Below are 12,695 nucleotides of genomic sequence, written 5' to 3'. Positions count from 1 at the left end.
TCTGGATATGGTGACATTGTGCAAAGACAGAAAAAGTGACAATCCCTGATATCCAGCCTTGGGACAATGATACTCTGACCCTCATCAATGTCACCATGGGGCCAGGAGACTGCTGCCATGTTGACATCCTTCCTGTACCTCATTTTTTTTTAACCCCAGGACCCTGTAGACTCAGTTACCCAGTGTGACTAAGGTTATTTTCAGGGCTTGGGCTGTTGCCTTGAACTACGCACAGTGGCAGCTGTCTAATGCCCAGGGTGAAGGTGAGGGCCAACAGCTACCCGGCCTCCCTCACAGAGCAGTTCTGACCCAGGGTGCATGGTGGGGAGGGCTTGGTAGAGAGGGGCTGACTAACTCTTTTCACTGGGAGCAGCAGGAGAAGGGGGGTGGATTGGGTAGGAAGCATCTACTTCAGACTCAGACGGGACTGTCCTTTCATCCAGAGGCTCCACCTAGGAGCTGGTAGTCTGCAGAGATCATCCAGGTGCGTAGGGCAGTGAGTTGCGCTGACCTTTGTGACTTGTAGGAGATGGGAGGGGCCTGGCGAGTGCTAAACTCAGATGAGATTCATTTCAAGGGGTCAAGGGTCAAGAGGGATGGAGGAGGCTCTGCCTGGGGCTCTGCTGAGTCTGAAGGGGGAATCAGGATTGCAAGGGAGATCTTAGGTCCTGAGGGGCTCCCAGCTTGCTGAGCAGGGTCCCAAGGCAGGCCAGGCCTGGCCTCTGTTCCTCTGAAGGGAAGCAGGTGCCTTTAATATGGCTTCTTTCCCTTTCTTGCATGTAGCTGGGCAGAGCAATGAGAGAGAGGTGGTCACTCCAGGGAGACCTGATTCCCATGGCTCCCACAGGCCTCTGGACAGTGCCACTGTCCTCAAAGGTACCACATGCTCTCTAAACACACACACACACACACACACACACACACACACACACACACACACACACACACACACACACACACAAACACCCCAGCCCGTCAAGAGCAAGACCTGCCCTGTGCTTCCAGCACCTCCCCAGGACAGGGAGGGTGGAGGAAAAAGGCTTTTCTGTAGCACACAACTTGGGTGACATTGCTTCAGGGTCAGAGAGCAAAGGGCGGGAGAATCTGGACTCTGGGGACTCTGGCTGGCCTATGGCTCCCAGGATGCCGGGACTGTGTTGACCCAGCCCTTTCTCTTGTAATTCCCCCTTCCTGGGGGTGCGGAGGGGGTCCTCAGGCCCCTGAGAGGATGGGGTGGCCAGGGTGCCGGGGCAATGGGCACCTCTCCTCTGACTGGTACAGGCTGGTTCCCCACAGCTGTGCCGCCCTGGTGACTTTTTCCTTTCTGCCTGTGATACACTGGGAGCCAGGGTCAGGGGGCTCTTTGAGCCCAAAGTCTGTGCCCCGCTGTGCTCCATGTGGCACTGGATACCTCATTCCTGCTGTGGCACTCAGTGTCTCTTGAAGTATTTTGTGTGGCTCATAGGACACTAAGATCTGGAGCAGGGAGCCAACACTTGCCAGCACTTCTAGCTGCCAGAAACGATACTAAAGGCGTCCTTCTGCCCTTCAGAAGAACATGTGAGCATATGAGCTCCCCGTTTACCTCTCAGGGTACAGAAATATTCCCTCAGTCTCTGCCCCAAAACTAGTGGTCACAAGTGAGCATGTGCGTGCGTGCGTGCGTGCGTGTGCATGTGTGTGTGTGTGTGTGTGTGTGTGTGTGTGTGTGTGTGTGTGTGTGTGTAAGAAGGGTGTATATGTGGGGCCAGAGGACAACTCGTAGGAGTCAGCTCCCTCCCCACCATGTGCGTCTCAGGGGTGGAACCCAGGCTGTCAGGGTTCACAGCTAGCTCTTGTATCTGCTGAGAGCCACCTCACCTGCTGTTCCCCACACACCCGGAGACAAGATCTTTTCTTTTGTTTGTTTGGTTTGGTTTTGTGTTTTTGAGACAGAATTTCTCTGTGTAGCCCTGGCTGTGCTGGGACTCACTCTGTAGACCAGGCTGGCCTCAAACTCACAGAGATTCGTCTGCCTCTACCTCCCAAGTGCTGGGATTAAAGGCGTGCACTACCTTGCCTGGCTCTGAGACAGGATCTTGCTGTTTGTACCTTTGGCTGGCCTGAAACTCACTGTGTAGACCAGGATGGCCTCAGACTTGTGTCTCAGCAGCCACCCTGGCACCTGATACAGGGTTTACTTCTCACTAAGTTTCACTGAGCAGCATTTGCCTGGAGGCTCAGAAACTTGATCACACTCAGTAGACTCTGGAGGTGGAGGGAGGGGTGGGAAGGGAGACCCACCTCTCCTTCCTTTATAGGATGGCACTGGCTCCCAGAGAAGGTACCCTGGTGACATTCCTGTTGTAACCACCCTCTGACCCCTATGAAGTAGTTTTGTCTCAACAGCCCTTACTGATGATGATGTAGTAGCTTCCCCCTGCAAGGAAGGCCCTGGCAGTCATCCTCAGAAAATGGGGTAGCAGGTATGTGGAGACACCCTCATCAGTCTTAGTGGGTGCCATGCCTTCTTCTACATGTCCAACTGAGTTCTTTTCCTCATACCCCAGGAAACCCCAGGTGTGGTATCCTCTGCAGGGGCATCTGGAGGTGCGGGGAATCGGTGCCTGCAAGGCGGTGCCCAGGGGCGCACACACTTAGAAGAGGGTTCTAAGTCTGATGGCTGCAGCTGTTGTTCCACACCTGCCTTTTCTCACAAATGGTTCAGGCCCTGTCTTGATCTACAAGGAAGGAGATGAGTTTTCATGAATGGCCACTGATGTTGGGGTGATTTGTTGTTGTTGTTGTTTTTTGTTTTATTTTTCTGTTACAGTGTTAGGGTTGGAAACCAGAATCTTGTGCACATGGACAAGCACTCTGCCGTGGACTTCTGTCCCAGTCTGACATCGTTGTTTTTTAAATAGCAAAATGCACTCTAAAAGATGAGAAAATTAAATGTAAAAGACAAGAAAATTAAATGGAGAAAATCATAATTGAATCCCACTGCAGTCTGTATAGAGATGTTTCAGCCAAGCCTGGTCATTCTCAGGGCTGAGCCAGTGTGTCCCAATGCCCTTGACAGGTGCTATTATGAATACACAACTGGCTGATCCCTCGTGAAATCTTGGGGTAAATAAACCTTTTAAAATTCTATTAGTGTCAGAGCCCTTTCTGGAGTGTTCTTGGTAAACTCATTTTCAGAAAATAATGACCAATAATAACTCCTGGGACATTTCCTAGGGACACTCACTGTTTCACACTCACTGGGAACAACAAGTGAGATTGTCCCTGCACCCCAGATTAGGAATGGGGAAGATAATGGTTTCTCTAAGGCCACACACATCAGAAGACACAGACTGGGAACTAATCACTGAGAATGTCAGCCCTGGACCTTTCCCCTGCTCACCTCTGAGCCTGATCCCATGAGAAGAGAACAGGACAAGTGTGGCCCTGGGCCCTGAAGACAAACAAGTCAATACAGTGGCACTGGCTTTGTGAGGTAGAGCCGTCAAGACAGCATGGCCCAAGCGCTTGCCCCTTCCCAGCTCATCTCAGTCCCGGGGACATCCTGCTCTGTCCCCAGCTCCCAGTCTAACTTCCCGTTTGCTCAAGACTCATCCTGAACATCCACCACGGCATCCTCCGTTGCTATCAGGGGTTCCCAACACACTGCTTGTGTACCACAGCTCCATCACCAGCAATGGAATTGTTCCTGCTCCTTCAACTTCACCCTGAGGATGCTGGGAACCAGCCAGCATCACATGGGACTAAGCAGATCTGATCGTATGGACAAGAGAAATTCCTTCTCCCTGGATCACCCAGAACTCAAGGGAACTTTTTAGGTCCTGAAAAAGTACTGTGCTTAACCTAGGCCCTGGCTTATCAACAATCCATGTTCTCCTCGAGCACAGGCTGGGATATATTTGGGGACACTGGAAAAACCTTGTTTGTGCCTCCAATCAGCTATAGTTTAAGTGTCCTGAGGACTCTGGTCATTTTACCCCGAGACAATGACACCCCAGTACTAGTCCCTTGTCCCAACTCTCCTCTTGCAACACCAGCCCTGAGCAACCACATCCTTCACCTAATGGCATCCCTGAACCCAGAACGTGGACAGGACCTCTCATTGGCTGGCTTGTGGCTCCTGAGCTAACGGCTACCTGACCCAACTCCTGTGGTCCCTAGTTCCCTCTGATCCTATCACTGGATGTGCTCATTCACGGTGGCCTGGTCCTGCCTCTATCAGGGTGGCCAGGTATCCTGCCCCCAGGTCTTGTTGCCTAACAGCAACAGCAGGACCACCAACGGGGGCCTCAGGTGATCTCACGCAGATAGGGCACCCTGGGCTTGCAATGGCCACAGGAAGCAGGAAATGGTTTCCCTTGAGTGAACCCTTAGGTCACTCCCTAGGTTTTGCTAGGTTCCTTGGAAGATGTAAGGGGCCCAAGCCTGAACTCACCTCCTGTCTGTACTCCCAGGCAACTGCACAGATGGACATCCCTTGTCTCAGAGGACCTGTTTCTCCCTCGTTTGCCGTCCCCAGTCCGTTTTGTTTTGTCATTTGAGACAGGGTCTCACTATGCAGCCTTGGCTAGCCTGGAGCTTACTATTTAGACCAGACTGGCCTTAAACTCACAGAGATCCACATGCTCCTGCTTTCTGCTGGGATTAAAGGTGTGTGCCACCACACCTGGCCAGCTGTTCCCAGTCTGGATGGTCCATGTAGGTTTGGAGGCTACTCCACAGCAAGGCTTCCTTTCAGGTTGAGATTCCCACATCACAGCCCCGCTTTGCTTCTCTGCCCCAGTGTGAGGGTCCCAGAGCCAAACACTCCATGTCCTGATGCTAGGCCTACACTACTCTCCCAAGTACCCTGTGTTGTTGCATTTTAAAAACGACCGGAAGGAGTCACATCATACAACAGGGCCCATGTAGGAGGTTTATTGAGGGGAGGGTGGATAAGGGGCAGAGGAGGTGAGCCGAGACCGGTCCCTGGGGATGAGAGCAAAGGAAGAGAGAGAGAGAGAGAGAGAGAGAGAGAGAGAGAGAGAGAGAGAGAGAGAGAGAGAGGTGTACAAGGCCTGCTTTTTATAAGGAAATGTAGCGAATGCACACGGGGGGTGCTCTTAGTGGCCACAGCTGAGGTATATCCTGTCAGGACCCTAAGGGCAGACCAGTACAGATGCCTAAATGCTAACATCCTGACCACCCTGGGGCCCCTGGACTCACATTGTCCCCATGCACAGACGCTCTGTACCCTTAGCGTAAGCACTCAGGACTTGCTCTCACTGTGCGAGGACACGGCCCGATACGAGTCTCCCTTGCTTCCTCCATACTCCCCAGATGCAGACAGCCCTGAGCGATTGGACATGCCGTTTCAGGAGCACTGCCCAAAACTCTAAAGCCCACTCTGGTCTTAGAGCTTGGAGACATCAAGGACTGAGCAGGGACTGTCATTGCTTTCTGGGTCATCTCGGGAAAAGAGCAGGGACGTGTTTCCCCCCCATGACTGGTGGGGCCCTTTCTGGGAGAGGGTATCATGGTGGCTGAAAAAGAGGAGCCTGGCCTGGTTCTTAGGGGGCTGGTGTGCCCACACGAAGGAGCCTCATTCTTCTGCGTAGTGCAGGGAAAGGAGCTGATGCTTGGCAAACCTAGGAATCTGACCCTCAGTATGGGGGCCTAGGCCCCTTAGCTTCCCATATGGGGCCTTGAACTTTCCCCAATGTTCCAAAGCTAACACTGTAGGTAAAACAACTGCCAGAGGACCAGGTGGTGGCGCACACCTTTGACCCCAGCACTTGGGAGGCAGAGGCAGGTGGATCTCTGTGTTTGAGGCCAGCCTGGGCTATAGAGCGAGTTGTCAGCCTGGTCTACAGAGCAAGTCCTGGGATAGCCAGGGCTACACAGAGAAACCCTGTCTTTATCCCTCCGCCCACCAAAAGAAAAGAGCTGCCGGAGGCTGGGAGTGGGTAGAGTACTTGCCTAAAATGCTTGAGGCCCCAGCAATGCATAAAACCAGGCATGGTGGTGCACACCTGTAATCCCAGTACTTGGGAGGTGGAGAGGTAGAGGCAGAAGAATCACAAGTTCAAGGTTATCCTAGGCTGCATACTGAGCTCGAGACCATCTTGGACTACAGAGAACCCACCCACATTTTCCTCACATACAGAATTACTGACCACAAATTGGGAGAGCTTTCCACCAGAGCCCATGCTGGCTCCAGGGCACATCTGATACCAAGATTTGTGGAGGAAACACAAGAAAGAGTTACTGGTGGCGGGATGTGAATGTGGGAGTTGCTGGCAAGCTTCGGGATCCTTGGGCTTCATACTCCCAGCTGCTGCAAAGAACGGGTCCTGGGTTCAACGCCACAAGCTCTGCCTACAGGTGTCTACGAGGGCAAGGGGACATCTTCAGCATGACAAAAGACTTTAGCCAGTGCCAGTGGCACAATGTGCTTGAGTGACTCACAGGAAGTCCCCATTCTTCCTCATCATGTTCATTCTATGCCAGGACACTGTAGACTTGCGTTCTCAGACCGTATGGATAAGGTCACCTGAGGAAGACGGGGCTGGAAAATAAATACCTGCCTCAGCACCCCTCAGCCAGAGCCCTAGCCCCAGCAAGAAGATGTCCAATCAGCCTGATGAGAGGTCAGCAGGCCAGGATGGGGCTGGCAGCAACTAGTCTCATCTAGGGCAGATTCTGAGTTTCCCAAGGAGGATGCCCACAGGCATGGGGCAGTGAACTGAGCGTCAGCTCCATAGTATGTAGGGGACAGGAGGGACAGGGTGGTGGCCTGGTTGGGACTAAACCCAAACCAAGAGAGAGTAATACAAGCTGCAGGGGCCTGAGAAGAGCTCCAGTCAGGGTTCACTTGGGGGATGAGAAGGACGGAGGATTGCAAGGGTGGTCGTGTCCCTGCTGCATACACCTTTCGGTATCTTATTGAGCAGGGCAGTGGGGGTGGGCTGCACTCAAAGGGGACTGGGAATCAGCCAGTTCTGTGGCCAGCTGCAGGCCCCTAATATCGCCAAACAACCACCTGCCTGTGTCCACCCCTGCACCAGCTCCCGGTTCTCTAGCAGAGGCCCACCCTAGGGTCATTGTTCCTTCTCTGTCCCACACTTCAGGACTGAGGGAGGCCGCTGGGGAGGGTGAACCCTGACACCCCTGCACACCTATCTCTGCCGGGAGTGGCCTGGAGGTGGCTTTAAGGGGAAGGGCAGTAAAAGGAAAGGTATTGGGTATTTGCTGAAAGCAAAGCTGGACAAGCTCCCAGTGGGCTGCAGAGCAAATCCTTGGAAAGCGCTCTTTGCTGTTGTTCATTTAGAGGGCCTGTGGGTAGTGCTGCAGGACGTGAGGAGGACACTTGGGGTGCCTGCCTGCTGGGTTTGCAAGGGGCCTGGCCATAGGCAGAAGGCCAGCACCTTCTGGTGCGGGGACTGTTTGGGTTCAGCAGGTAGAAAGCAGCCTTTCCTACTCCTATCAGGGTCATTTTGTTTCTAATTTTATTTCTTTTGGACAAGGGAGATCTATGTGGCCCAGGCTGGCCTCAAATTCCCATGCCAAAGTTCTTGCAGGAGGGTGTTGTAGATGTAACCAACCGTCTTATTAAATAAGAAACACAGAACCAATGTAAAAGAGAAAGCCAAGAGGTCAGAGCTCAGAGCTAAAATATCACCCTTCCTCCTGCGGTGGTCCTAGCTCTCCTAAAAAGAGCTACTTCCTGTGTGTACGTCTTTTCATAGTCTTTTTGTTCTGCCTTCTCATTGGTTGTAAACCCAAACATGTGACTGCCTCGTCACTGTCTGTATGTACAGCCCCCCAAGTCTTAAAGGCATATGTCTCCAATGCTGGCTGTATCCCTGAACACACAGAGATCTACCTAGCTCTTCTACCAAGTGCTGGGATTAAAGGCGTGTGCCACCACCGCCACACTCTGTCTATGGCTCTATTAGCTCTGACCCCCAGGCAACGTTATTTATTAACATACAATCAAAATCACATTTCAGTACAATTAGATTACCACCACAGGGTGTCTACTCTTTTCACTGGCTTTTACTTGCTATTTTACTGGTTGCTGGCAGAATGAAGGTGGATTGCCCAGCAGTTACTCAGACTGCACTGGGTCTGGGATGGGACAGAGAGGGCAGCGGTGGGAAGCAGGGTTTGGGGACCTGGGACCTTTCTACATGAAAACAGGGTGTGCCCCGTGACATGCATACTCAGACTCCGGGCACCCCCCTACCTCCTACAGTCCTACGGGACCACACAGGCTGGGAGTTCAGAAACACAGATGTACCTGTGGAGCACTCAGGATCCCGATAGAAGTGGATCGTATCAATCTATTGCATTCGGCCTGATGCACACTCTGCAGCTCCTGATTCTCAGAAGGCCAGATTATTGGCAGGAGGCCAGATTGTTTCCTGGGGAGTGACCACCTTCCTCAGCCTGTGGAAGCCCCTAGGCCTGTCCAGCAGGATTCAATTCACTGTCCACTCCAGGGTCTTGCATGTATTGGGCAAACACTTTACCACTAGGCTACATCTCCAGTCCTTTTTGACATTCTGAGACAGGCTTGCTAAGTTGGCCACGCCGCCTTTGAGCTCATATGGCCGTCCTCCTGCCTCAACCTTGCAGGTGGCTGAGATGGCAGGCTTGTGCCTCCAGGCCCAGGTCTCTTCTGCTTACTGCTTCTGAGCACATGCACGTGACCCAAGTGTCCTGGCTCTTCCCTTGTGGCTGATACAGTCCGCTGAAGGAATCCACAGGACTTACTAGTCTGGGTACAGGTTGGTGGACATTTGGGCTGTTACCAATTAGGGATCTTAGGAGTAACACTGCTTTCAACAGTTTGTGTTTTGTGTGAACACATGTTTTCTCTTGGAGGAACACCAACTGCAATTGTGGACTCACACAGAATGTTTAATGGATCCAAGGCTCCCAAATCCAGGACCGTGATTACAACCTGTTGACTGTGGCCAAGGCTGGAGTTCTCCTCAGTTCTTGGTATCCACCACCTCCTTGGCTTCAGGAATTCTAGGGGGTTGTTCGGAGTCTCTTCCCAGGTTTTATTTGTGACGGAGTTTCTTTCTGTAGACCAAGATGGCTTCAAACTTGCGGTGATCCGCCTGCCTCAGCCTCCAAGGTGCTAGGCTTACAAACATTAAGTCACCATGGCTAGCTCTGTGTCCTTTCTTTCTTTGGAGATAGAGCCTCATGAAGCCCAGGTTGGCCTTGAACCCCTGAACCTCCTGCCTTCATCTTCTGAGAGCTGGGATTACAGATTTGCATCATTATTCCAGATTTCTTAGTTTCATATTTACTGTTGCTTTGATAAAAACACCTCAACAGAAGTAACTTAAGGGTGGGGGTGTTTGTTCTGGTTCCCAGTTCAAGGTATACTCGGTCACTGTGAGGAAGGCATGGAGGCAGGGGCATGAAGCAAGTAATCACGTGATAGTCACAGTTCAGGAGCAGAGCAACGAATGCATGCTGCCCAGCTCTCTTTGCACAGTTCAGGAGCCCGGTCAGGGAACGGTGCCTCCTACAGTCCGTAGGTCTTCCCACCTAAACCAACACGATAATCCCTCCTGGAATGCCCAGAGGCCTTTCTCTCAGCTGATTCTGTCAAGTTGGAAATCAACACTATCGCATTCAGTTTATTCTGGCCTGGGGAGTCCGACCCAGCGCCTCCCGAGTGTTAGACAGGCACTCTACTAACTGCGCCACACCCCAGCTCTGCTCTCCCCGTTCCTAATTAGCATTTTTTGTCAGGGCTAGCAGTGTACATTTCACCACATGTCCATATTTCCTATTTGCATATCCTTTTTGGTGAATGTGCAAATGTTTTTTATTTTGTTTTTTAATTGCTTCCTAAGCTCTACATAATATATGTCTCAAATCAAAGTCTTCTAAACATTTAAACATTCTATGGAGAGCTATTTTCGTTGTACAGAATGGGGAGGATAGAGGACAAGGGACAGGAGTAGAAGGGATCTGAAAGTTCTGAAGGGTCTAGTCATTTCTCAGTTTGGACCAGAGAGCCGTGGACTCTGTCTGTTGTGGGGACAAGACCACCCGGCCAGCCCTGGGCCTTGTATCTGCTATAAGCTGGGAAGAAGGACAGGTGAGGTCCACTGACAGCTCCCCCCCCCCTCCCCAGTCCTGCTGCATATGGCGGGGAAGAGCTCTTACCTCCTTTTGTCTTCATATGGAGTCTGCAGCCCAGAGTGCCAGGGACCAGCTCAGAGGCAGAACACATTGAGATAGATAGGCTGGACGGAGTGGTCTTCACTGAAACCTGACTTTCTTTTCCCCAGTGTGGGAAGGGGGCAATGCCCCCTCCAGGCAGCCTTCCTGGTTCCTGCAAGACACACTCCCCCACATCTGGGAGTCCAGCTTCAGGGGCTCCTCAGAAAGTTCTAAAAACACCTTCCTCACTGTCCCTATTCCCACATCCAGCCCTGGGTCTTCCTACTCCACCTCAGGTCAGAGGGGTCAAGTCTCTAGCTGCCTGAGCAGGACTTCCTGTCTGGCTGGGGCCTAACGACCAAGGGTGTGGCCAGAATGCGGAGTATAGGACCTTCCTCAGTTCCAAATCTCAGGTCAGAGTTGGAGGGTTCCACTGGCACCCTCTAGATCAGAGATCCCCTCTAGGTGTGGGGGAACTGAGGCTGGGGACAGGTGTTTGGTCCTCCTCCGGTACATGACGTCATAGGGCAGGATGTGGCTGTTTCGGCCCTGCCTGTCCCACAGCCAAGGCTCAGGATGGCACAGTAGGTGCTGGAGGGCTGACTCAGCAGTTAAGAGTATGAACTGCTTTTGTAGACAACCCAGGTATGGGTGGTTTACAACGGCTGTAATTCCAGCTCCAGGGCATCTGATGCTCTCTTCTGGCCTCTGTGAGCATCTGCACTCATGAGCACATATAAGGCTCTCCCCACATCATTAAAAATACAATACATCTTAAAAAAAAGAATGCACACTAAGTGTTTGATCTAGTGATGCATGAGCCCACTCTGGAAGACAGAGCATTGTCTCCCTCAGGAGCAGATCTAAGGAGGGGCTATTTGGGGAGGTAGGCGCTGTCAGCTCATCCCAGTACAGATGTGTCCCCACAGGCCATCCCACCTGGTCCAGGAACCTGATGTCACCTAGTTTTAGGGACGTAGCCTTCATGTAACATATCCCCCAAATCCTGAACCCCAGAGCCATCACAGGTCCCCTTTAGGGCCCTCCCCTGTCCTACTTCCGTTTGCCTCTAATATTAGGGACCTGGTCTCCTCTTCACTCTGTCACTTAGTTTCCCACAAAGTTCTTGACACTCTGGATTCCAGGTCTGCTGTGGAGGAAGAAATTCCATCTGTGCATCTTTGCATTTCCTCAGCAGCCGGTGACAAGTGCGGCCTTTGTCCTCACCGGATGGAAGGACAGAGGGAGGTCACAACCTGGCTGTGGTGACCCCGTCCCAACTATTGGGGTCTCCCAGGGTCATGGACTAAATAAGTCTGCTGTGGACCACAGTGGTAACTTGCTCTTAGGGTCCTGGTCTTCCTGTCTCCGGGATTCTGTACAAGACTGAGGCTGGAGCTGTCTCCTCCTCCAGGCTGCTCACTGGCCTTGGCTGCCCTTTGATCCCAGCCAGGAGGGTTGAGCATGTGTCTGTAAATGATTGCTGGGCTGAGGTGTATCTCTCTGACACACACAGGGATGAAAGCCTAGTGTAGTGCCTGCCCTGTGCCCCTAGCCCAGCCAGTCTGTGGACCTCATATTAGGAGCTCCAGGTTTTTAGGGCTTAACCTTTGTCCTCTCTGATCCCATCACACACACTATATGGCAGGATTCTCAGAAAGTTGTCGTCCCCCCCACATGGACAGTGACAATCCACGGAGAAGAGGATATGAGCGAAGGCACCCTCTTCACATGATTGGGTGTTGCAGGGTGTTAAGGATGTGCACACAGAGCTGTCTGTTAGAGTAGGCAGGCTGGCTGTGTAGAGTCAACCCAGGTCCTCCTCAGGAACCTAAGTCACTGTTCTATTGCTGTGAAGAGACATCATGACCAAGGCACTCATAAAATAATTAATTGGGGGCTTGCTTACAGGGGTTTCATTTGTTTTATTTTTTCAAGACAGGGTCTCTCTGTGTAGCCCTGGCCATCTTGGAACTCACTCTGTAGCCCAAGCTGGCCTTGAAGTCAGAGATTCGCCTGCCTCTGCCTCCTGAGTGCTGGGATTAAAGGTGTGCACCACCACTGCTCAGCTTGATTACAGGTTTAGAGAGTTAGTCCATGATCATTATGGCACAAAAAAGACTATGGTGATGAGCAGTATTTGAGAGTTTTACATCCTGATCTACAGGCAACAGGCAGAGAGAGGGAGAAGGAGAGAGGGAGAAGGAGAGAGGGAGAAGGAGAGAGGGAGAAGGAGAGAGGGAGAAGGAGAGGGAGAGGGAGAGGGAGAGGGAGAGGGAGAGGGAGAGGGAGAGGGAGACTGGGCCTAGTGTAGCTTTTGAAACCTGAAAGCTCACTCCCAGTAACACACCTCCTCCAACTAGACCACACCTCCTAATTCTTCCCAAACAGTTCCACTTCCTGTGACTACGCATTCAAATAAATGAGCCTATTTGAGGCCATTCTCATCCAAACCAGCACACACAGGAGGAGACTCTTCCTGTACAGTGAAAAGCAGACTCCTGGAAGCCTCTAACTCG

This window comes from Peromyscus maniculatus, chromosome 8, assembly GCF_049852395.1.
Source record: "Peromyscus maniculatus bairdii isolate BWxNUB_F1_BW_parent chromosome 8, HU_Pman_BW_mat_3.1, whole genome shotgun sequence".
Taxonomy (NCBI): domain Eukaryota; kingdom Metazoa; phylum Chordata; class Mammalia; order Rodentia; family Cricetidae; genus Peromyscus; species Peromyscus maniculatus.
The sequence above is the reverse complement of the archived record's forward strand: the minus strand, read 5'-3'. Positions refer to the sequence as shown.